Consider the following 25757-nt stretch of genomic DNA (forward strand, 5'->3'; position numbering starts at 1 on the left):
CGTGCTGTGATAATTATATGTCTTAACGCGCTAGTAAACGATGAATTACCTTCCCAAGGTTGGCAATTAAACTTGATTCCGGCACGAAAATTGAATAACCGTACATTCTCATTACTTTATGCCCTAGGGCGTAAAACTATAAACAGTACAGTCGGCAGCTAAAGTAGCGGATCGAACAGTGCTTCACAAGTGCAACCGCTAAAATTAATTGTGTCTAGTTTGTATAATAATTTACACTATGTATGATACTGATGACAGCGAACTGTACAGATATATCTACGGTGTAATTTTATTTAATTTATTAAAACTTTATTGCACAAAAGACAAACTTAATGTAGTAAAGACGAACCTTAGTCAACCTTAAGGCAAAGCAGAAATGGTACATTACTACAGAGGCCGGGACAAAGGGGGTTGCCGGCCGAAGACATATAGACGACGGATAGGTCTGAGGCGGGCAACCCCATTACCCGCCGAGGTATGTATATATCGGTATGTATGTATGTATCTCAAACATGGTATGAAATAAATAAAGTCTACTGTAAATAGTAACTTTGGATGGCTGTATCTCCTAAACGGTGCGTCGTAGCGCAAAAATAATCGAATTTTCGTTCCCCTTTGTGTCCCCGTATACGCTTATAAAAAAACAAAAAGTTAAAAAAAAATTAAAAAAAAAACGAAAAAATTTTTTTTGTATGAAAACGCACCTAAAATCAAATATTGTCTAGGGCCCGTACCAGTTGCAGTCGGCACGTCTATAAAGCCCCTTATAGTTTTTTTTTAATTGGCTTAATACCTGGATGTTATGTCACAATTATCTGTGTTTGGAAATTAAAAAAGCAAGGTTTGTATGAAATTCCATTATCTATCAATCGTCCTAGCCGCACCTGCAACGTCATACTTCGCTGCCAATTATAAGGCACATAACATCAAAATTTCATACCATGTTTGAGAAAAGATTATAACCGGTCAATATTTAAGGAGGTGATCAATAGCTGATACAGAACCTAGAACTGTAGAAAAGTGTCCCTGAATTTGATATTTTGTACATAGCGAGCCCATCGTATCCAGAAAATATTGCCGGTTATAAAAATTACAAGAAATGTGACAGGCAGACAAACAGACGGACAGAGCGTCGCCATAAGGGTTCCTTTAGTACCTTTTTCGTACGGAACCCTAAAAACTAACTAGCTAGGGTTCCAATTGGTTGACTGTACAGCTATAAACATGTATAGTGTTTAAGACCTTTTAGCAGCGAGGGCGGTAATAGAATAGAAAGCTGGTTGAGGGTTTTAAATCATCCCACGTGTTAAGGAAAGTATGCAGTTAAGTGGTCAAGTGTGAAAGGGACTCATGGGTGAGGGTCATGGAACTTGATTGCTGTTAGCTTGACTAGCTTTTGCCCGCGGCTTCGCTCGCGTTAAATTGCGGAATGCTCCATATAAACGTCCACCCCCCATTTTAGGGAAGTAGGGGTTTGAAAAGACGGTTCATGGTGCAAGAGGCTGTTGGAGTGGAGACCGTGGGGAGAGTCACGCCCAGCATCCAGGCCAAAAATGCGTCGGTGTGACGATATCAAGGGAACAGCTGGATCAAAGTGGATAGAAAGAGCCCAGAATAGAACAGAATGGCAAAAAATGAAGGAGACCTACATCTCTAAGATTGAAAAAGGTTAAAGAGAGAGAGAGAGAGGGGTTTGAAACAGGCAAAAAGTAGCCTATGTCACTTCCCTGCCCTTCAACTATCTCCACTTAAGAAATCACTTCGCAATTCGTCGCTCCGTTTTGCCGTGAAAGACGGACAAACAAACAGACACAGACTTTCTCATTTATTTAGTACGATTTATTCTGTGCTCGGTGTATTGGCTTGTCTGTATGTAATGCCGTGTAAATATATTGTTGTTAATAAATAAATAAATTAGTACGGATTACATATACTTCACACTAGTTACTGCCTAAATTCGCTGTTCTTTGTCTGAAGAGAATCTTTTACTTTTTGCATGGAAACGGCTAAATATTTCTTTTACTATACAAATCATTAGTGTCATAAGAAAACTATTTCATAATATTCTTAATGCTATAACTGCATATAACCAAAAAACTAACTAAACAAAGAAGAACCAAAAGACTCAAATCAATCATAAATATCTTATCGTTATTCAGAATCCTGTTAGAAATCTCTTGGTCAATGTCACAGTCATGTTACATTCTCTCTCTCCATTAAAATATGCTCTCATACATAATGTATGGGGCAAATATTTTGCAACATCAGATAACTTACAGATTATGCTAAGCAGGATAAAATGAGCTTTTCATTTCGCTTTTATGTTTTGATTTTCTGCGTTAGATAATTTATTAGAGATTCTGTTAGTTAAACGATTAAAATTAGTTTTAAATGCATGGCGATTTCTGTCATTTTAACCAATACGTGTCAGCAAAGAGGATCGAGTATTATAGACTGTCAAAGTAAAATGTGTAATCACAGTGCATAGCATAAACCTTTTGAACCTCAGTTTTGACAATTTGGCCCATATTCTTAGCTTGATATGTGTTAAAATGTAAAATATTAATATTAGCGCCACCTAGCCGAGAGTTCCCCAAAGGTGTAACGCCATCTTGGCCACCGTACCTTTTTCTCTATGGCTTTGAGGTACGTTTTTTTCTTAGACCTTGACCGTCTATACGAAGTTATATAGGTATTTGGTGTTAGTAATCTTGCTGACTATGGATAAGGAATTGATGGCTAAGCTCTTAAGTATCGTTGCCTATTCAAAGGCCGTGAGTTCAAGTAACCCAAAGCAAAAATATTGCCACTTTTAATTTTACTTATACACAAAGGCACTGTCTGTAAATGGTCAGCTGAGAAATCCATACTAATATATATGTAACATAAATGGGAAATGTTTGTTTGTCCGTCTTTCACGGCAATTTTTTTTAAGTGGAGATAGTTAAAGAGATGAAAAGTGACATAGGCTACTTTTTGTCTCTTTATAACACGAGAGAAGCCGCGAGCGTAAGCTAGTAATTCATAAAAAACACAGTTAAAACCCACTAATTGATAACTATACAACATAATCCATCACGCACTTTCGTACCCGCCATGCGCGCAGTTTTTGTACACAAGCGCATGGTCGCTGGACGCACGCGTCGCGTCACGTCATAATGCTAAAGATGGTCTTTAGATACACGGCACGGGTAGATAACTTATGGAGGCTAGGTCAAGGTCCTGATGCTGTAGCCGAATGGCATTTCTGCGACGCGAAACGAAAACGCGAAAGGTAGTCTGGCTCTGTCGCGCCAATACGCAAGAGCGATAGAGATAGATATCTATGAGCGTTTCATTTCGTGACCGTTTGTGCCAGTCGGCTACGTACCCAGGTATTTTATTTACCTATACATACTCATAGGTAACATCTTAAACCTAAAATTAAAATGAAAATGTAGTGGTAGCAGAATAACTTTACGACACTTACAGTATGGTTAATAACCTAACCACAAATTTAAAATTTTGAAAAAAACCCCCGACCGCGACATAGTAGACCGATTTTCAGCACAGCATTGAAACATGGCTAAGAACACTCCCGACTAACTCAGCATTCAGACAAAAAAAAACTAAATCAGTTCGACAGACAAACATACAGACAGACAGACACGTCAAACTTATAACACCCCGTCGTTTTTGCGTCGGGGGTTAAAAAGAGTAGCAATTAAAAAGTGGCAAGATCGTATTAATTTAGTGTCGTCCCGTTTTCATCCACATATTGATTTGAAAGGGACAACTACGATGTTGCCACTTGTAGTGAAACAAAATATTATTCACTGCTAGAATACGTTGTTTCACTACAATTTGGTCCCTGTTCGGGCGCCAAATTGTAGTGAAACAACGTATTCTAGCAGTGAATAGGCTACTTGACCCTTTTTCAAAGTATGTCTTATATTATTATTATTAATTACTGTCTAAAAGTCAAATACTACAGAAAACAATAACTTGATGTGCTAAATTCGATACGAGTCTAGTAGCCTATAATATGTTGTATCACTACATTTTTTTTTTTATTTTCTAATTTCTACTCTTTCTAGCTTGACTGTAGGTATGTACACTAATGTTAAACCCTGACCAGAAATATATGACTATTGTCAGGAGGGCGCTGTTATTCTGATGTATGGGGTGACAGTTCAGTATAGTATGAAGAAAATAGTACTAATGAAATTCCGCAAGATGGCGCGTAGTTATATATTTCTGATCAGGCTTTATAAATCGATGTATTTTACAAGGAATGTCGTCAAGAATTTAAGAAATGTTTATTTATGTAGGTAAGTCCATCATCAGTTTCTATTATCTGTTTAATCTATTATTACTAGTTTTTATAAATAAAGTACCTATGTCCTAAAAAAAAGTCCATTATCAGTTACTTATATCAGTGTGAAGTATTCAATTAAAACTAACAGTCCAGAAGTAGGAACCTACATACAGGGTGTAACAAAAATGGTGGTGATCCGTTTAAGGGCGTATTCAGTATCGTATTCTCATCAGGAAAAAGTAGGATAAAAATTTTTTTTCGCAAAAAATTTTTTTATCTTTGTATGGAGATTCGACCGATTCGCGCGGCCCGGCTCATACAAAAGTGAAAATTTTTTTAGCGACAAAAAAAATTTTCTTCTACTTTTTCCTGATAAGAATACGATACTGAGTACGCCCTTAAACGGATCACCACCATTTTTGTTACACTCTGTATAAAGTACAGTGTTTTCATTGAATTCCGTGAACTTCGGCATATAGTTAGGTCCATTACCTATAAGAAACAGAATGGCATAGTTCATTCTCTTAAATTCGTAATATTTTTTTAAAGATCCATACACCTGCGATAGATGTACCGTTACATCAATTGCTGTTGAGAAACGGGCTTTACAATAAATTCTACTAAGTAAGCGTCAAAACTATGACAATTATAACATGTCAATCTTATATCGAACACACAAAGTCCGTTTATCAACAGCAATTGATGTAACATCTATCGCAGGTATATGGTGTTTTTTATAAAAAAAAAGATTAAAAAAACTAACTATGCTATTCTGTTTCCTATAATGGACCTAACTATACGCCGAAGTTGACTGATGTATGCTATTATGCTGATACACAAGTAATATTTTGGGAAGTAGCATCATAACGCCACGTGCTATGTGTGTCACTCAACCCCCGTCCTTTAATGTCATGACACACTAACAAGACAAGCCAAGTCTGTCACTCAACTCCTTTAATGCCACGAGACCCAGGAGACACATGACACACTGACTAGATGTCAACACGTAAGCGCTGCACTTTCACTGTGCGGCTTTATTGCACTTTGTTGTGGTGGTGTGATGGCCCGAGATGCGAATTAATACGATAATTATACCTGTACGTAGCCTGCATCGGCTATTTTGCACGCAGCTACGAATAGTTTTTTTTTTAATATATAGGACATTCTTATTACACAGATTGAATAAGTCCCACGGTAAGCTCAAGAAGGCTTGTGTTGCAGGTACTCAAACAACGATATATAAATATAAAAACACTTATTTAATAGAAGACATTCATGACTCAGGAACAAAATATCTGTGTTCATCACACAAATAAATGCCCTTACCGGGATTCGGACCCGGACCGTCAGCTTAGCAGGCAGGGTCACTACCAACTGTGCCAGACCGGTCGTCAAAATATGAAAAAAAAAACCGTGAAAATAAAACATTTTTTTGGACTTTGTAACTAACATTACATATGTAGTTAGTATTATAACTAATATCTGGGCGACCGAGCTTCGCTCGGTTCTAATTTAATATATCACGTCTTTAGATAAAAAAAACTCTTATAAATACAAAAACAAAAAAAAAGACAAAAAACAAAAATTTAATTTCTGGCCGGGATTCGAAACCCTGACACCTACGATCTATCTGCGTACATTAGACCGACCTCGTACGACTGAGCTAAGCGGAATCAATGCGCGCGCGGCGAAATTAACGACCATATTTTACGTTTACTAACGCGAAAGAAAAACTCATGAAAACTCGTAAATTCGCGTTTTCCGGGATCTAAGGCTACGCTAGATCGATTTTTCACCCCCGAAAACCCCCACATAACAAATTTCGGCGAAATCGTTAGAGCGGTTTCCGAGATCGTCGGTATATATAAATAAATAAATAAATAAACGTACAAGAATTGCTCGTTTAAAAGTATAAGATTTATTGTTGGTAACATCACCGTCTTCCTCACCTCCACGCTCCACGCCGCATTGGGGATTCCCCAATAAACGTTTGTATACTGAATATATTGTTATTGAAAAAAAAAAAAACATTGAAAAAAAAACCGGTCAAGTGCGAGCTTCTGAACGAATGAAACTAGCATTTTCAAGATACGTGTACGATTTTATTTTTCCAGTAATATTCATTATAATTAAATAGCCATGTTTGGTGAAAATTACATAAATTTATGTTGGTAAACTTCGGTGATAAGGGGGGGGAACGGTACTTTGTTTTGCATTTTCCTTCAAAAAATATTTCTTTTCCACAACCAAAAAATTATAAAAAATAGTTTTGATATGTACAGTTTGAGCTCTTTCTAACGATACCCCACTTGACTTAGTTACTTGAAATTTTCAGTTTGCCCCCCTTTCGTTTTGGCCATTTTCTGCAATAAATTTAAAAAATAATACTTTCAATTTGTAGAGGTTAACAATGTTCATAAGTATTCAAAATTTCAAAGCGATAGCATAAGTAGTTCTCGAGATATTTAATAATATGACAGACAGGCAGACGGACAGAGCGGCGCCATAAGGGTTCCTTTTGTACCTTTTTGGTACGGAACCCTAAAAACAATGATGTTCGGTTTTTTTTTTCATAATTATAAAAAAGAAATCTATTTGCAACCCTATGTGATAGGAAAAAATACTTCCTACGTACATTAGATAATCATAATCTCTTTGAAGCCAAAGCTAGTCTTACTCAATGCGCAAGATTCGGGCCGCGTCAGATAATCTCGGATTATCTCCATTAATATCATTTCCGTCACTAAAGCGGCTTTCCTACTTCAAAAATATAATAAGTTTTGATATTTATTTGACATTCGGAAGTACTTTGTGTATTTGTGCTAGCGTGCTTAATCAAAATCTTATTTTGGTGTCTGAATACTGCTTCGACTAATCATTTTATATGGATTATAGGTACAACCTGTAATGTGACTAGTAGGTTTTAATTTTGACGAATCCGCGTGTAAGGTGTTTGATGGTAGATCTTTAAAACTTTTTAAACGGCCTTGACGACCGGTCGGGCATAATCGGTAGTGCCGGCTAATCCGTGCTCCTGGGTTCGAATCCCGGTAAGTGCATTTATTTGTGTGATGAGCACAGAAATTTGTACCTGAGTCATGGATTTTGCCTAGAGGTATGTATTTATCTATATAACGGGGTGGTTACTCATGAAATAAAACTATGAGAACGGATTAAAAAAAATCTATATAAGAATGACTGATGTATATCGTCGCCTAGCAACCATGGTATAAGCTTTGCTTAGTTTGGGGCTAGGTTGATCTGTGTAAGGTGTCCCCCAGTATTTACTCATCTTTATTTATTTTTGGTTCATTTTAATGACGGTACAGTTAAGTTGCACATTTTACTAGCACTTCCTGTTTAGCCTCACTTAGCCCAGCTTGGCCTAACATAACCTCATAACTTGTTACTAGGGATGTCACGAATGTCGCATGTGTCACATTCGCGAATGCGAATGCGAATGCGAATATTCAGAATGCGAATGTGCGAATGCGAATGCGAATGCGAATATCGCTGAATTTCATAAAAAACCAAAATAAAAAATGAAGCAATCACCAACAACCCGCTAGGTAAAAAATTTAAAATGCTTACTATTGGTCAAAATGCCGAGTACGAACTTCACGCCGTACGAATTTGACCTATCTGCGCATGCGCGAGTCGACAGTCGACAAGTAGCAATTGCAGCGGCCGGCGCGGGCGAGGAACAAGCTGCGACTTGCACACATTCGCATTCGCAAAACATTCGCATCGTTTGAAGCGAATGCGAATGTCAATGCAAATGTTTAAAAGAATGCGAATCATTCGCATATGCGAATGCGAATGCAAATATTCGTAACATCCCTGCTTGTTACATAACGCGATCCAAACATCCTCGAGGGGCCAATCCGGAACCTTAAATTGTAAAATATGATAAGTTGATAAGACACAGTCTTTGATGACCGGTCTGGCCTAGCGCGTAGTAACCCTGCCTGATAAGCCGCGGTCCTAGGTTCGAATCCCGGTAAGGGCGTTTATTTGTGTGATGAGCACAGATGTTTGCTCAGGAGTTATTGATGTTTTCTATGTATATGTATTTATTCTACTTGTATATAAGTAGGCTAGTTTCTTACTAGTTAAATCAGCTTCTTTTTAAGAACTGTCAAAACGATTTGCTAATATGGAATTACTGTGAAATACTGAGGAGTTCTTCTCTTTGACTTATTAAATAGAAATTATGTTTAAACATAACTACTATCCATATTTTTCTTCTACCTATGTGGTGCTTTGTTTCGTTCACTGCTTAAAATATTTTATTTTAAGTATAGGAAATTAGCCTATTATATCTATCGTTGTCTGAGTAGGTACCCACAACACAATCTTTATTGAGCTTACCGTGAGTCTACCGCTAAAGAAGACTTTTTTAGGCTTAGATAATTATGAAATATGTAAACATAAATCGAAATCACAAACTCCACATATACTCTGTTGATTAAGTAATTAAAATTGTCCTATATTACCCATGAAATAAAACTATGGAAACGGATTAAATCGCGTATAATGAATTTAAAATACATCCCGACGTTTCGAACTCTCTCATGGTTCGTTAATATTTCTTGTAAGTGGGTAGCTTTTGCACATTTTAATTTTTCCTCAGTCACCCGTTGACCACGAACGCTGTAAAGAGTTCGAAACGTCGGGATGTATTTTAAATTCATTATACGCGATTTAATCCGTTTCCATAGTTTTATTTCATGAGTAACTATCGCGGTAACCGAAGACAATACTATATTACCCATTTAATTATTCCTACATATCACCACACTCAAAGCTCTGCCAAGCCTTATCGGAGGTCAACGACCGATCTATTGCGTTCCAAGTTCGAAATTTCACTCTCGACGCGCCCGCGCAGACGCAAGCCGGAATGTTAATGAATTTATTTGCTATCGCCTTTCCAAAGTTGCGACGATTCTCACGGTGAAGAAACATATGTACTTGTACAATTAAATAGACATGTTAATTTAGGAAATTGAGCAAGCTAAGAATAATCCTAAAAATTACACCCCTTTTTTCGGATGTTGGATATCCTATACCTATACATTCATAGCTTTACTCTGTAATTAGTTAGTCATAGTTTTATACACATACAACAGTCATACATACATACAATCATGCCTCTATCTCATACACGGGTAGGCAGAACACATGAAAATACTTAAGCTTAAGTGCCACTCTTGACAATTAAGGGGTTAAGAGAAAACAAAATTGTGATATTGCAGTGCAGTGACAGGTTGCCAGCCTCTCACCTACGCCACGATTTAACCCATATCTCACAGTCGACTTCTACGACACCCACGGGAAGAAAGAACGTGGTGTAATTCTTAACCTGTCACTACACCGGTAATTACGAGTAATTAGTAATTAATTACTCTAAAGAAAACTTTATCAGCCACAAGCCTTCGATAATTGTGTCATATACTTGTAAATTTCGACCCTTGGCACCGTGACCGAATGGCTGAGTGATTTAGGCATCAGTGGCTATAACCGAGGACGCTGGTTCGAATCCAGCTTTGGGCACTTGTAGGCCTTGGTCATGTTTTCTTTGTATATGACATCTATTTAAGGTACAGCGGGGCAAATCTCGATGGGAGGTAAATGTAACTGGTCCATTTTTTCCATGTTTTAGGCACTGGTCTCATCGCGAGCTAGTAAGCTATGAGCTATTAGCTATAAAAACGATCAAAAGATAAGCACTCCCGTGCGAATAAAAGAGACACGGCGATTTTGATAGCTCACCGCTGGGCGAGTAACTATAAACATCGCCGTGTCTCTTTTATTTGCACGGGAGCGACTATCTTTTGTTCGTTTTTATAGCCATTAGGGTGTCCCTTATTTTACAAATTTCAAAATTTAACAACGCATACCCTCTAAATATACCGACACCATCCCAAAACGCCATGAAAAAAAATATCAAGTCTTTCCTGAAATCCGGAACCCGTGCCGACTTGCAATTGAAATTCTCATACAAATTACTATGGAGAAATTTTGTCAAAACGTAAGTTGATAATTCTACATTAGAATTCTTGTCCTATCGAGATTTTTTTGTGATATAATGTGTAAACTATAGCAGTGTAAGCGATTGATATGAAAAATATGCAAATATAGACAATTTTTTTTTGCTGTTTTCATACTTTGTATGGAATAATTGCATGAAAGTCGGCACGGGTTGTAGTAACAGAAATCGACAGAAACTTCTTCTGAGGGTTATTTGAACTAAAATAAACTAATTTAGGGGGTATGCGTTGTAAATTTCTGAAAATCGAAAAATAAGGGACACCCTAGTGTCCATCGGTTATAAATATGGTAGGCCTGTTCAGTGCATACATGTAGAACTCAACATCATAGTATAATAATGGAAAAATGGATCAGTTGCAATTGCCCCCCAGTCGAGATTTGCTCCGCTGTACCTTATAACTTTATCAGCGTTAAAAGTTATGATTTTCACTTGTGCCAAAAAGCTCACACATTATGAAACGAACTTGCGCCTTTTGGAACCGGTCCTGCGCTTGCGCAACCCAGCTCCTTATTCAGTGAAAGGACGCAGTTTTAATTAGGAGTAGTGCTATTAGTACGGTATTTCGTAAAAATGTGGTATTTTAGCAAATGATTTTGGGATTTATTTTCCAGATAATGGTTATGGAAATTTTTGACTTCAAAAACAACGTTTATACGAACATAATTATGTTGCTATTGCGATAAGGTACAGCGGGGTAAATCTTGAGTGGGGGACAAATGTAACTGGTCTATTTTTTTCCATTCATAGTATCTAGTCCCTGTAGAATTTTTCAGGTGTTTTTTGCCCGCACTAGTGCGCAAAGTAGGTTCATTTCTTGCCAGTGCCAAATTTCAGAGGGTCATCTTTACTGAAAAACGTCGTACGATACGCATGCGAAAAGAAAATTCGAAACTCGTTTCGAACTTCCTCTTTTCTGACCTTGTATCATAATGTACTTGTAATATTAAATAGGTAAGTGCTTAATTTATTATTTGTGTTGTTACAGAAACGGTGTCTGGAGTGTCGACTCGCACGCGTATGGGAAAAGCAACGAGGTGAGTTATCAAAGTACATAGTTATCTGTAGCTAGAAAAAAAAAAACAAAAAAGCGATGGTGGGCGCCGGTTCGAATGAGTTTTTCGGAACTTATGTGCCAAATGTCATTTGATATTTGCCAGTCGATTTTCGGTGAAGGAAATCATCGTGAGGAAACCGGACTTATACCAATAAGGCCTAGTTAATACCCTTCTGGTTGGAAGGTTAGATGGCAGTCGCTTTCGTAAAACTAGTGCCTACGCCAAATCTTGGGATAAGTGGTCAAAGCGGACCCCTGGCTCTCATGAGCTGTGGCAAATGCCGGGATAGCGCGAGAAGAATGAAATGGTGAGTTAGAAAAAAAAAACAATAACTACTTTATTTTTTGGCACTGGCCTTCACTCATGTCATGTGCAACATGCGAGAGGGTCTATCCAATATCCATGCACCCAGATATGCAGATTTCCTAACGGTCTTAACCTAAAAGTTAGTGGTAGGTACAGGTTAGTAATGTTGATGCCCCTCAGTTTGAAAACCCTGGTTTAGAGCCTGGACTTTAAACATATGGAATCTGCTTTATTAAGTGTGATCCAATAACCTCTTAGCAGGTCTATTTTCTCATTACACCAGATTCCTAAAATAGCGATTTCACACATCTCGATCAATTTACACAACTCGCATTACTCATCACTCCGATTGCTGACCCATCTCATCCATCGCCAATTTCACATAAGCTATCTACAAGATCACGCATGCAACCTGTAACGTGGGACTATACCTACCTCAACTCACAAAGGTTCTATCTTTGTAGGCGTTACAAACTAATTTAAGACCTTGTCGTCCTAAAGTTGGACCCATACCTGCCTCAATTTACAAAGGTGCTATCTTTGTAGGAACTGGATTCTAAGTTACAACCTTGTCGATATAAAGTGGGACATAAGTGCTGGGAACCACCTCTATTGTCTAGCTTGTATGTGTCTTGTGAAACTTATTGCGTAAGGTCATTGCAAATGGAAATAAAGGAGTCGTATCGCTTTGTTGTCTAAAATATGGGATACATCCCTACGTATTTAAATACATTCCGTGCATAGTTAGAGTGGTCATGTTGCATAATACGTATTGTTTTGGTATTTCTAACCAACTTATTTTTCAAGAAGGTATAGGTTGTTTATTTGGTTTTGTTTCTGGCTGTATTGGTTAATCGGCCTGCTACTATTTTTCCAGTGTTGTCCGTTAGTCCGTTACTACCAAAAATAACGTTTTCTCAAACATGGTATGAAATATTGATGTTATGTGCCTTATAATTGATAGCGCAGTATGACGTTGCAGGTGCGGCTAGGACGATTGATAGATAATGGAATTTCATACAAACCTTGCAGGCCAAGGCCGGCAAAGTCTTCTTTTTTAATTTCCAAACACAGATAATTGTGACATAACATCCAGGTATTTAGCCAATTAAAAAAAACTATAAGGGGCTTTATAGACGTGCCGACTGCAACTGGTACGGGCCCTAGACAATATTTGATTTTGGGGTGCGTTTTCATAATTTTTTTTTTAATTTTTTGTTTTTTTATAGGCGTATACGGGGTACTAAAGGGGAACGAAAATTCGATTATTTTTGCGCTACGACGCACCGTTTAGGAGATACAGCCATCCAAAGTTACTATTTTCAGTAGACTTTATTTATTTCATACCATGTTTGAGAAAAGCACTATACATACCTCGGCGGGAAATGGGGTTGCCGGCCGAAGACATATAGACGACGGATAGGTCTGAGGTCTCATTTGTCCCGGCCTCTGTAGTAATGTACTATTTTGTATTCATATACTTCATTTTTGATACTGCCATTGTCTATCGCGTTTAGGACCTATTTATATTAAAACAGGTTGAACTCTTGTTCAACAATTATTCTAAGACCCATTCTTCAATGCACTGTAGTCATATCCATACCTATATTATTGGGTTGGCACAAAAGTAATGAGGCACTTGGTTTACGTTTTATATTTTTTATTATTACAATACAAAAATCTTAGTCGATGATGTAATCACCATTAGCATCTATGACTTCTTGCCAACGATCCGGCAAAGTTTGGATGCCTTTCGCCCAGAACTCTGATGGCTGTGCCTCGAAAAAGTTGTTCAACTGCACCTGTACATCATGGAAATCATTGAATTGTTTACCCCGCAAATGTCGTTTCAGGGCTCTAAACAAATGAAAGTCTGATGGTGCGAGGTCTGGAGAATAAGGTGGGTGGGGTATCGTCTCCCAGCCCAAGTTCTGCAGCTGTTGGCGAACGGTAGATGCGACATGAGGTCGAGCGTTATCATGTAATAAAATTACAGTGGCTCGTCTTCGTCGTTTTTTCTTGATAGCAGAAGATAGTTCGGTGAGCTGTGTTGAATATTTGTTAGCGTTTACAGTTTCATTGTGTAAATAGTTCATGAAACAGCATGCCTTGCGAGTCCCAGAAACAACAAAGCAAAACTTTTAAGCGGTTCTTTTGACTCAGCTTCGGTTGAGTTGGTGGCATTTCTTCTCGAGGCAGCCAAAAAGCACGACATGTATCGTTCTCATAATAAATCCATGATTCATCTCCCGTAACCAGATCAGTCAAACACTCTTTACGTCGGGGTCGCAGCAAAAGTGATTGCCAGATGGCGACATGGACTGCACGACTGGCGTCGGTAAGGATGTGCGGTACCCATCGAGCCAAAACTTTTCGATACCCAAGCTCATGCAGATGGTATTCCACAGCGTGGTGACTGCAGTTAAGTGCTTCCGCTAATTTACGAGCAGTAGCATCAGGATTCGACTGTAGTTCGCGGCGTAAATCGTCATAATTGAATGCAGGTGGTCGCCCTGAGCGTGACTGACTTTCAAGGCTCCTGTCTCCTGATTTAAAACGGTCAAATCATCTGGACACCGTGGCATGGCTTGTACTTCCAGCGCCCAATGCAGTGTTGATATTGTCAGCCGCAACCCGCGCACTGTGGCCTAACAAGTACTCGTATTAAGTAAAGTGTTCGAACTTGTCGCTCGTCCATTTTATTTCAATCTAACTAAACCAATCACGAGGGCGGTTTTATATACCCTCACATTAAAAGTACCTAGAATGTTCTACAACATACTAGAATATTATCGAAAACAATTAACTTAAGAAAGGAAATGTATAGAGTTTTGTAGAGTGTGTCATTACTTTTGTGCCAACCCAATATGAATTGGAAAGTGTGTGTCTGTTTGTTTGTCCGTCTTTCACTGCAAAGCGGAGCGACGAATTAACGTGATTTTTTAATTGGAGATAGTTGAAGGGGTGGAGAGTGACATAGGCTACTTTTTGTCTCCTTCTAACCCCCACTTCCTTAAAATGGGAGGTGGATGTTTGTATAAATGAAGGAATGAATGATGAATGATTATTTTTCACTTAAATCCCAAGGAAAAGGCAATCGGGTCTATATCCCGGTCAATATGTCTAATAAAAATAACCGTGAATCATTCAAAACTCTCAATTCCAATGTCAATACTGTAATTTTCTTAATTAAATTTTATTCCACCTGTTACCATTACAACAGATCAATAAAGCTTATAAAACACCTACATCACAAAACAACCGATCGCCATCAGATAAAACTGCTACGTAAATATTTCACCGTGATATGTCAATCGGCAGACATGACAGCCAATGGCTATGTCAACAGAAGGCAGATCCATTTCCTATCTTTTATTTTTGTTGCGAACTTATCGCCGGGAGCGATCTGTACCACTCAAGCATGGGATGATTGTAGTCGTGAATATATTGCGTTTGGTGCAAGTTAGGAGAGGTTTGCTATTAAAAATGTTTTGCTTTTTTTAATTTGCAAACTCTATTTGTGAGTGTGTTTAGTAATACGTCCCACTTTGTCGCTTACCATAAAAATGAGATTTGCTTGTATCTTTATATGAATAAACCGGCTTTGTAGCAATCGACAAAGTGGAACGTTTTACTAGACACACTCACTAGGAACTTTTGTCATTTACAAAAGAAGGTTCCACATGATATTTTTCAGACACAGTAACTATCAGATATATTGCTTACCTTTATATTAAAGTTCCAGATGTATTGTTGGGTCGGACCGATATATCTGTTGGCGACGGGAATGAGAATCTCCGTTGTAACTTAAACACCGTTACTGGTGTAAAGGGGCTGACAACACCCAATTGCGCAAAATTGATGTTACTTGCGCAGTTTTTTAAGACACACTATTAGTTTTAGTAAGGCAAGTAAATTATTATGTTATTATATTTCAACGAACATAGACGTACTCGATACACGATTTAATGAAATCGGCTCGATAGAAAAAATTGCAAAGATTGGTCTCGAGTTCGTCATTAAACGGTTCTATGTCGTTCAAGTATTTACTTAATTGTCTTAAATAAAATCACAACAACAGAAAACGAAAACGAAACATATTGCAGAAATAATGCATGTTTCTATTTTATTTTAATATTTTTCCGTACTTTTCGTACCTAGCCGGTCTTTTAGTGACATCGCGCTCTCACTTACTCCCATACGAATAGACAGTGTACGCTAGCGTCAAGGTCATTGAGTGTTGTCAGTATCTTAACAGCAGGGTGTTTTAGGGTTGAGTCCCGTCGCATGCGCCGATGTAATCTGGTCCATATATCCTCTTTAATTGTTCGCTCACACCTGTCCTGCGGACATTACTCTGTAACACAGTATTTCAATCCTTTGTCGAACAAAACCTAACTAAAGAAAAGGAACTGATGACATTTTCATACTATTAGATACGAGAGATAAAACGCTAGACTAGAATCATGCTAAACTAAGTTGACACTTGACAGTGATGTAGATTATCCCGTCTCTGCATGGATAACTCAAACATAGTTTTGACGGTTAAAGTAACATGTGCAAATCGCTGTCAACTGAGCTTGTTAAAACGCTAACCGCTTACCGCTTGTACCATACACCGGCGCACGCGCCGCCGTAATCTGGTCCATCGATCCTCTTTAATTGATCACTCACACCTGTCCTACCACGCACATTACTCTGTAACCCTATCTCGGCCATATTTATAAGTTATAAGCTGCGTCGGTGCGAGCGACTACTATGTATAGTATTTATCATATTTGTTATGACTGTTTTTTCTCGATTCATTTTCATAAAATTTGGTAAGTTAGAGAAGCAACTAGTTCAGAGTCGAGGGGAATGAATTAAATGTTTATTTATTTAAACTTTATTGCACAGAAAAAAAATTACAAAAGACGAACTTTAATGTAAGAAGGCATTCTCTACCAGCTAACCTTTGGGCCAAACAGAGATCAATAGGTAAGTGCTCCAAATTTTCCGTGAAGCTTTTCGCAGAATTATGAAATTATGGAATGTTTTAGTAGTTCGGAGGAATATTTTGTAGATCATAAATTCTGTCTCATTGGGCTTAATTTTACTTATTTCCTAAAGATTTAGTGGTAATCTTTTAAATGTAAAAAAAATATTTTCTCGACTCATTTCACTCATATATTTTTCTTAACGACGTCCAAATCCGTACCGAATCACCGGCGAAATGCCTTCAAAAATTCAGATCACGGAATCGTATGACAACATTTCAAAATGGAAACTTATGTAGTCCGATAAAAACCGACTCACGTACTCTTTGGAAAGGGCCTCGCTTTTACAATAGGGCAATACTGCTTTACGAAGCCATTGGTCGTATTTCTAAGACAATTTTATAGTAACCTACGACGTTTTAGTACGACCATTTAAATTTTATATAATTCAATTTTATAGACTACATCAAACGTAGCGTGAAGTAACAATATAATTAATCTACTTTAGGGTCAATAAAACACGAATTCGATTGAATAATATTGAGAATAGTATTTATATGGATCTCTGGGAATCTCTGGAAAAGAAGACTTACTGACTGAATGACATAATATCAACGCTCGGCCGAAACGGCTGATCCTAGAGATTCTAAATTTGACACATAGGCTCCTTATAAAGTGTAGAAGAGACCTAAGAAAGGATTTTTCAAAATTCACAAACTAGGGGGTGAAATGGGACTCTAAAGTTCAACGTTTGAATAAGATTACTTTTAGTACGCGGGAGAAACCGCGGGGAAAAACTAGTAACACTATAAAGTATGAATTTAAGTACTGGTTGACGGTTTGTTTTTTATGTACATTTTTAGGGTTCCGTAGTCAACTAGGAACCCTTATAGTTTCGCCATGTCTGTCTGTCCGTCCGTCCGTCCGTCCGTCCGTCCGTCCGTCCGTCCGTCCGTCCGTCCGCGGATAATCTCAGTAACCGTAAGCACTAGAAAGCTGAAATTTGGTACCAATATGTATATCAATCACGCCAACAAAGTGCAAAAATAATAAATTGAAAAAAGAGTTTTATTAGGGTACCCCCCCTACATGTAAAGTGGGGGCTGATTTTTTTTTCATTCCAACCCCAGCGTGTGATATAGGTATTTAAAAATGAATAAGGGTTTACTAAGATCGTTTTTTGATAATATTAATATTTTCGGAAATAATCACTCCTAAAGGAAAAAAAAGTGCGTCCCCCCCCCCCTCTAACTTTTGAGCCATTTGTTTAAGAAATATGAAAAAAATCACAAAAATAGAACTTTATAAAGACTTTCTAGGAAAATTGTTTTGAACTTGATAGGTTCAGTAGTTTTTGAGAAAAATACGGAAAACTACGGAACCCTATTACACTGAGCGTGGCCCGACAGTCGACACGCTCTTGGCCGGTTTTTTTTCCTTGGACAGCTCCACTCTAAAATTAACTGTCGTCCCCTATCTTTCAGACCTGCAAATGCACGAGATACTCCCATTTTTAAACTCTGCAACTCTTTTACAATTTTTTCTTAGCCTATTGGAGTGTCCCAATTCTGGGCAAAGATCTCTCCCCTGACTCTCCATAATTCCAGATTCTCCTTTACTTCCGGCCAGTTGTTTAGGAAGTCGTCAAGGTTGTCCCGCCATCTTTGCCTGGGCCTATCTCGCCCAAGCTTTTTCGTCGGCATCTACTTGATGACTAATGTTAACCCACCTTTCTGGATGCGTGGTTGGATTGGCAGAAAAATCGCCAGACTTAGTGCGTTTTCACATTATCCGATCCGATATCGGATGTCGGAAGGATTTCAATAGTAAAAATCAAAGATGGCCGCTTAGATGTATGGGATATCGGTCCTACATCCGATATCGGATCGAATTATAAACGCACTTGAATGGGACTGGGCCGGCCACATCTATCGCATGCTTGCCTTCATACAAAAAAATCGCGTAGCCCTATTTAGATTCCCTTTATCAAAGTATGTATTTTTACTCTGCATTGTTGTCATAATGACACGTACAATTAATGGCATAAGAGCCTCACGAGCCCATTAGTTAACAATATGCCGATGCCAGATACCGGGCCATTGTTCGAAAACGCTGACGGCGCGAGAAACGACTACGGACCACCGGCTAGCTGGGGTGGACTAGAATGTGCTGTGGCTTTTCTTGGGTGATTTCTAGTCTTCTAACACCTAGGCTTGGCAAATTTTGTTGAAATCAAGTGATTATTTTTTAACCCCCGACGCAAAAACGACGGGGTGTTATTAGTTTGACGTGTCTGTCTGTCCGTCCGTCCGTCCGTCCGTCCGTCTGTCTATCTGTCTGTGTGTGTGTCTGTCTGTGGCATCGTAGCTCCCGAACGGATGAACCTATTTAGATTTAGTTTTTTTTGTCTGAAAGTTGAGTTAGTCGGGAGTGTTCTTAGCCATGTTTCATAAAAATCGGTCTACTATGTCGCAGTCGGGGCTTTTTTCAAAATTTTAATTTTGTGGTTAGGTTATTACAGTATTAAAACACTTACATATACTTAACGCACTTTTTTCCAAGATCTTCTGGTATACATATAGCACGGCATAATCTACGAGCTATCTTAGGTAAATGTAATCCACACTTCACAAATATTAGCACTATCTCACACAACACAACACAATGGTTGGTCAACTCATCATGACAAGTATGACAACCAATATTATAAACGCCGCCGCATTAGATCACGAAAAATATACCAAACGTCAGTCAACAAAATTGCACATCATCGAACAAAACTACTACTTTTTTTTCGAATTCGCTATCGATTGCACACGTCGAACTCATTCATAAAGAACAGGCAACAAACTACACTTGATTGCAATTTAATTGGTACATTATTGGCCTTACTTTCAACATGTAACGATTTTATACAGTATGGTTTTAGAGACGTGAGCATTCAAAACACTTTAAGGCACTGTTTCGTATGAGCAATAGGGAGATTAATGTATTTTAGGTTAACAAGAAAAAGCTTACGTTCCTGACAAATGTGTCTTCTCATCACAATCGATGTATAACGCATTGTATTTTTATTGAGTCTTGAGCTAATAGATCATAGTGTATATATCTACTGTATCTATTATAGTCCATTTATTCTTTACAACTAGGGAACAAATCAAATTATTGTATTAAATATTTTTTCTAGAATATGTTTGTCTAGTGGTAAGGACATTAGACGTACTCGTATAATATCACAGAATATATAATAGTACAAGTACAGAAGGCCCACTCTTTTGATGTTCACGAAATGCCGCCTTTTAAATGCCTACAAAATTCTAACAAAGAAACGAGCCGCACGTGCGCTGCGTCGGACGATAGGGTTGTCTAAGGATTAATACTGAGATGAAATGTTATGCTATTATATTCCAGTCTTGGGTACTTTTAGGTATATATACAGTCTATATATATTTTTGTTTAAGTCCCAACATCACAAGCCTTATTGAACTTTTCCTTGGGACTTAATCAATAGTAGATCTGTGTAAGACTGTCCTATTTTATTCATGATGTCTATTTAACTAAGCACCATTAGCCATTCACACGCGGACATCGCATATAAAACTTAAAAAAAACTCGCGACGTAAAGTAGCAATAGAAAGTGCGAACGTGCGTTCCGTGAGAACGCGCGCCACCCCTGATTAGGCCGCGAACTCGCGGCCGCCAACATGTACTTGTAACGCGGCGATAGAATCGCAGAGTGAGCCGCCCCTGATAATATGCTGAACACCCGGGTTCGATTCCCGGCTCGGCCACAAGAGGGCCTTGTTGTTTTTTCTTTCGTGTATGATATATATTTCAGTTTATCATTTATCCACTCAATTGCTATAAAATTTGAGCTACCAAAAGCAACTGAGTGGTTATTCTTTCTTAATTTATTTAAAATACGTACCCAGGTATCATATTTATGTTTTCGATATTTTACGGTTTCTTTTTGTCCAAAGTGCTGTCAATGAATAAAAGCGTAATAATACTAATAATTACGATTATAGTATTCAATACGACGTTCAGTGAGGCTTTAAAATGTATTGAGTAGGTATAGTTTTGGTCTTGGTTACGTTACAAGAATCAACCTGTATATCATGGCCAATGTTCGTTGATCTCTTCCTTATGGTTATTTCATTGATACTTCTTTCTAATTTTCTTCATCATTTCGTCCTTAAAGTTCTAGATATGTTGGTCAATGCGTTTTGTTTAACTCTTGCTACGTCACTGGTTTTATCTCTTTGCTAAATAAATCTTTATCCACATGAGTTTAAAGATGCGTATGAGTTTCTTTATGTTGTTTTAATAGTTGCGATGAGTAATCGATTTCTTTTATAAGAGAAATTACACTTGAGTTCATTTTAATTATATTCTTAACAGCTGATATGCTCATGCGCTTTGTGTGGTATAATGCTGAAGATTACTTGCATATCACGCGTAAGTACCTAAGTTATATTTAAAGTTGATAATAGTCGAAGGTTATTTTTACTAAAAAGCACTAAGTGCGACTTTCAATCCGGAGGACGCGGGTTCAAACTCCAGCTCGAGTTTTACGGAACTTATGTGCGATATATCATTTGATATTTGGCAGTCGCTCTTCGGTGAAGGAAAACATCGTGAGGCAACCGGACTAATCCCAATAGTTACTCTTCGGGTTGGAAGGTCAGATGGCAGTCGCTTTCTTAAAACTAATAGTGTCTACGCCAAATGTTTGCCAAGCCGTGGCGAATTCCGGGATAACGCAACGAGGATGATGATGATTATTTATTCATTTAAACTTTATTGCATAGTAAAAAAAATGTACAAAAGGCGAACTTAATACCAAAAGGCATTCTCTACCAGCTAACCTTTGGGCCAAACAGAGATCTATAAGAGCTAATAGGTGCAAGAAATATAACAAGACGAGAAATTGAATATCTACGTAATAAACATAAATGGTTACATACATATTGTTATACATCATACACACGTTTATCAAAATAAAACTACATAATACGAGTATACCTACTTACAAATTTACATAAATATACTTACGTATACTATACACACATTATATACCTACCTACAGGTATTATAAACCTGCCCTACCTGCATATTAAGTATGTACCTATACTTATGTATATTTTTATCTAGTGTAGTGAAATAGCCAAATAAACTTTACAATTAAAAACAGCTCCATAATTATTAACAATAATTATAACAGCATTCTCACAAGACTAGTTACGCCGCCGGCTTTACGTGTAATGTCACATTCAGGCAATTACCGAGATCCTATTATACATAATAATATCTGGGCAACCGAGCTTCGCTCGGTTCTGTTTTGTATCCTTGACATGTGTCGCCATCTAGTTCAAAAATGAATAGTACCTACATCGAGCGAAAGAATTCTCAGCCTTAACAACACAACTACTCCACACGAGATGGCGCGCATTTCGCCACAAAAACTCAAATAGTGTATTTTCTATTCGTTTTAGCCTTGACCTGTGTCGCCATCTAGTGTTTGCAATAAATAGTACTTACATCGACCGAAAGAATTCTGTCTTAACAGTACAACTACTGCACACGCGATGGCGCGCGAAGAAAAACGCATGAAAACTCGAAAATTCGCGTTTTCCGGGACCTAAGGATAAGTTAGACCGATTTTTCACCCCCAAAAACCCCCACATAACAAATTTCTGCGAAATCGTTAGAGCGGTTTCCGAGATCGTCAGTGTAAATAAATATATATATAAATAAATAAATAAATAAATAAATAAATAAATATACAAGAATTGCTCGTTTAAAAGTATAAGATAAATAAATAAATATACAAAAATTGCTCGTTTAAAAGTATAAGATAAGATATAACTATTACCCATTGTTTAACTACGATTATACTCTGTTTGTATAATTGTCTTGTTTGTTTTAAACTTTGTAATGTAACTATTGTACGTTGAAAAGCTCGCTTGGTTTGAGTTTAGCTTGCAATTATTACTTACTAGCTTTTGACCGCGACTTCGCTCACGTGAAATTCGAAAATTCCGCAATGCTTCATACAAATTTCCACTCCCATTTTGAGGAAGTGGGGAGTTAGAAAGAGATGAAAGTAGCATATGACACTCTCCATCTCTTCAACTATCTCCACTTTAAAAAATCACGTCAATTCGTCGCTCCGTTTTGCCGTGAAAGACGAACAAAGAAACGGACACACACACTTTCCCATTTATAATACATTAGTATTAGTATGGATATGGATTTAAGTGGTAACAAAAAAGTGAATACTGAGGTTGAGTTGAGTGGCATATATGTTTGATTATTATGTCAATTCAGTGATTATTTTTATTTTGATTCACGTTGAATCGAGTAAATCGGTTCGAGTGGTTACATTAACTGCTTGCCATTTTATCCCTAAGATGATGCCTAAATTTTAATTAAAGCTATTCAATAGGGTTGCAAGTCACTGGCCAGTTTGAGCTGCACGCGCGCGCAAGCACACACACACATACGAAATTAGTTAATAAGTAGTTCCTAACTATTTCTGTAAAACAAATTGCAAAACCTGTAAATCGCACTCGCAGACTACCAAGACACAGGCGCAGCCTAGTTTGGAGTCTGATAGACATGTATCGCAAATCTAGTAATAAGTGTTTGTTAAATAAACTATTTTTTTTTTTAGTTTGCTAACGACAATTTAGTGACAAGAGTCTTCATGTTTTTTATAAAAATTTAAATATAAAAATCTAAAACCTGACCACACATGAGTTTTCCACTCGGAGGCGTAAAGACTCATCTTTCGAGTCAAATCGATCTAGCAATAATTCCCGTGCGCTATGCCATGACTGGCCAGTTCGGTAATGACATCCCGTCGCGGCGGCACGGTATTCCAACATCAACTCGCCGCGTGACGGAAGCTTTCCCACGGTGATCGGGATAATGTGTCGGGAACGTGGAAGCATTTGGTGCGCAATGCTTGATGTATTCAGTGCTGGTGCTGACTGCTATCAGGGAATACGCTGACTGGTCAGTTTTTTTTATCGTAGATTGATCGGCGATTGACCCTATGGAAACACACACCTGATGGAAAGTTAAGACTGAGTCTAAGATGGAGCTCACCGATTCAGTAATAAAAAAAATAAAATGAGAAAAATATTTTAAATTAGGATAGTTCAAGTCTCCACTCCACAAAGTAAGTAAGTAAACTGTTTAATGTAACTATTTTTGTTACAATATATACAAGACATCAAATATAAAAGAACTACTTATCTGTAAGCATCAAAAAATTTAACTTAGTAACTTCACTTATATTATTCAATTTAATTGAAGTTTTGTTACTACGTAGTACATAATTTAAATCAATAAGTATAAATCAATCAAATTAAGATATAAAAATGTACCATCTTTGTTCTAGTAGCCATTTGAAATCTGCTTACATATTAAAAGATCCTTTTGGTCAACCGATCAGCAATAGACGAGACGACGAAAAAAAAACTAATTAGTCCGTCATTTAGATTACCAAAGAATTTTAGACACGTATTTTTTTCTTTTTTCTCGTAAACGAAAAATAACGACGGTAGGACGGTACAGAAAAAGTGAAAAATATGTGTTCAGTATTTTTGAACGATCTAACTGACGGACTAAACAGAATGCCATTTTTTTATGTAGTCGTCATCCCTATTGTAAAATATTCACTGAAATATAAATCCTTATAATCAATTAGGATCAAACAAACTATCGCTAAGTCTTTATCGCCATTCCCTGACACATTCCTTTAATTTAATTCCTCTATAAATCATAATTATCTGTGCATCTGTATCTGTGGACAGAGAAACCAATAAAAGGGAAAGGTGTTTTGCGGCGACGCGGGAATGCGTAGATATTTATGAGTGTCTTTAATTAGGAGGACGGATTTGTTGCAAAAAGTTTTGAAAGGAAAAAAGATAAACTTGATTTTTTTTTTCAAATCGTCTTTTGTGATTGTGATAAAGAAACATAGTAAGGACTAAAATATTGCAATTTTTTTATAGAATTTATCAGCAGGATTTTATCATGTAAAAAAATTCGAGAGTAAGTACTCTCAAAAAAACATATTGATTGATTGATTTTTTACAAGACATTTTTGAATCACGATATATTAGAGTCAACGATCTATCGGCGATGAATTTCATAACTTTATAGAAATTTACTATTCTTTATGTACACATACCTACGTCAGCAGTTCTCAAAAAGTGTGTACAAAAATCAAGGAAAAAGTTAAATTTCGTCACTACTTTTAAAAAATCTCGTATCTCACGCTGTTCCTCAAAGTTAAAACGCAGTAAGTCTATATGCATTCCATACATACTTACTACAATTTTCTTTTCATTGACAGACGAAGATACAAGTTTTTTTAAAAGTAGTGACGATTTGTTTTTCTTATTCCTATTTTCATACTAAGATTTTTTTGATGAATTGAGATTTTAGTAAGTTTTATTTCGTCATTAATGTTCTCTCGTATCTATATTTATATTTTCATAATTTTAACAATTATCCTCTATATCTTACGAAAGTCTCGACTTATATTACTAAATTTTGGTAACAAAATAGGATCAATTAAAATTTGCTGACGTGGAAAACTTTTAACTTAGGTTAAACTGACGCTGTTTATAAAAAAATCTTAGCTTGAACACCTACTTACATATTTTATAGTACATAATAATGAGCCCTAATAACATAAGATTCAATTAATTATCGTTAGCAACAGGTACGTAACTATTCACTACGATTACTTTAGGTATTATGTTACAAGTTAATCAATCATAAACTTAATGCAACAGATTTCACGCCAACTTATTTCGCTATACATTCAAGATAATTATATAAACTTACACTAACATTATAGCTATATAATTTATAACTTAAGTTGTAATTCATAGCCAAGTGCCTTTCATCATCGAATGATTGCTCATGAATTCCTGATATTATTTAATATATAATTGATGTAATTATTGGATTACTGGATGATCTCAGCGGGTTATGCTTGCATCATAGTATTCGTAGTGCGTTGACTTCGATCAAATAACAGGTGTGTATCA

At 37.2% G+C, this 25757-nt stretch overlaps 1 protein-coding gene across 3 annotated transcripts in view; it reads left to right on the forward strand.

Moving 5' to 3' along the window:
* The window catches only part of LOC125225829, a 248626-nt gene that overhangs the window by 66964 nt on the left and 155905 nt on the right, over nt 1-25757 (forward strand). For all 3 annotated transcript variants that reach the window (XM_048129688.1, XM_048129686.1, XM_048129687.1), the window contains exon 3: nt 11335-11383. The gene's annotated coding sequence lies outside the window, so the exon portion shown is untranslated. The remainder of the gene's footprint in view (nt 1-11334; nt 11384-25757) is intronic.

This window comes from Leguminivora glycinivorella, chromosome 4, assembly GCF_023078275.1.
Source record: "Leguminivora glycinivorella isolate SPB_JAAS2020 chromosome 4, LegGlyc_1.1, whole genome shotgun sequence".
Lineage (NCBI taxonomy): Eukaryota > Metazoa > Arthropoda > Insecta > Lepidoptera > Tortricidae > Leguminivora > Leguminivora glycinivorella.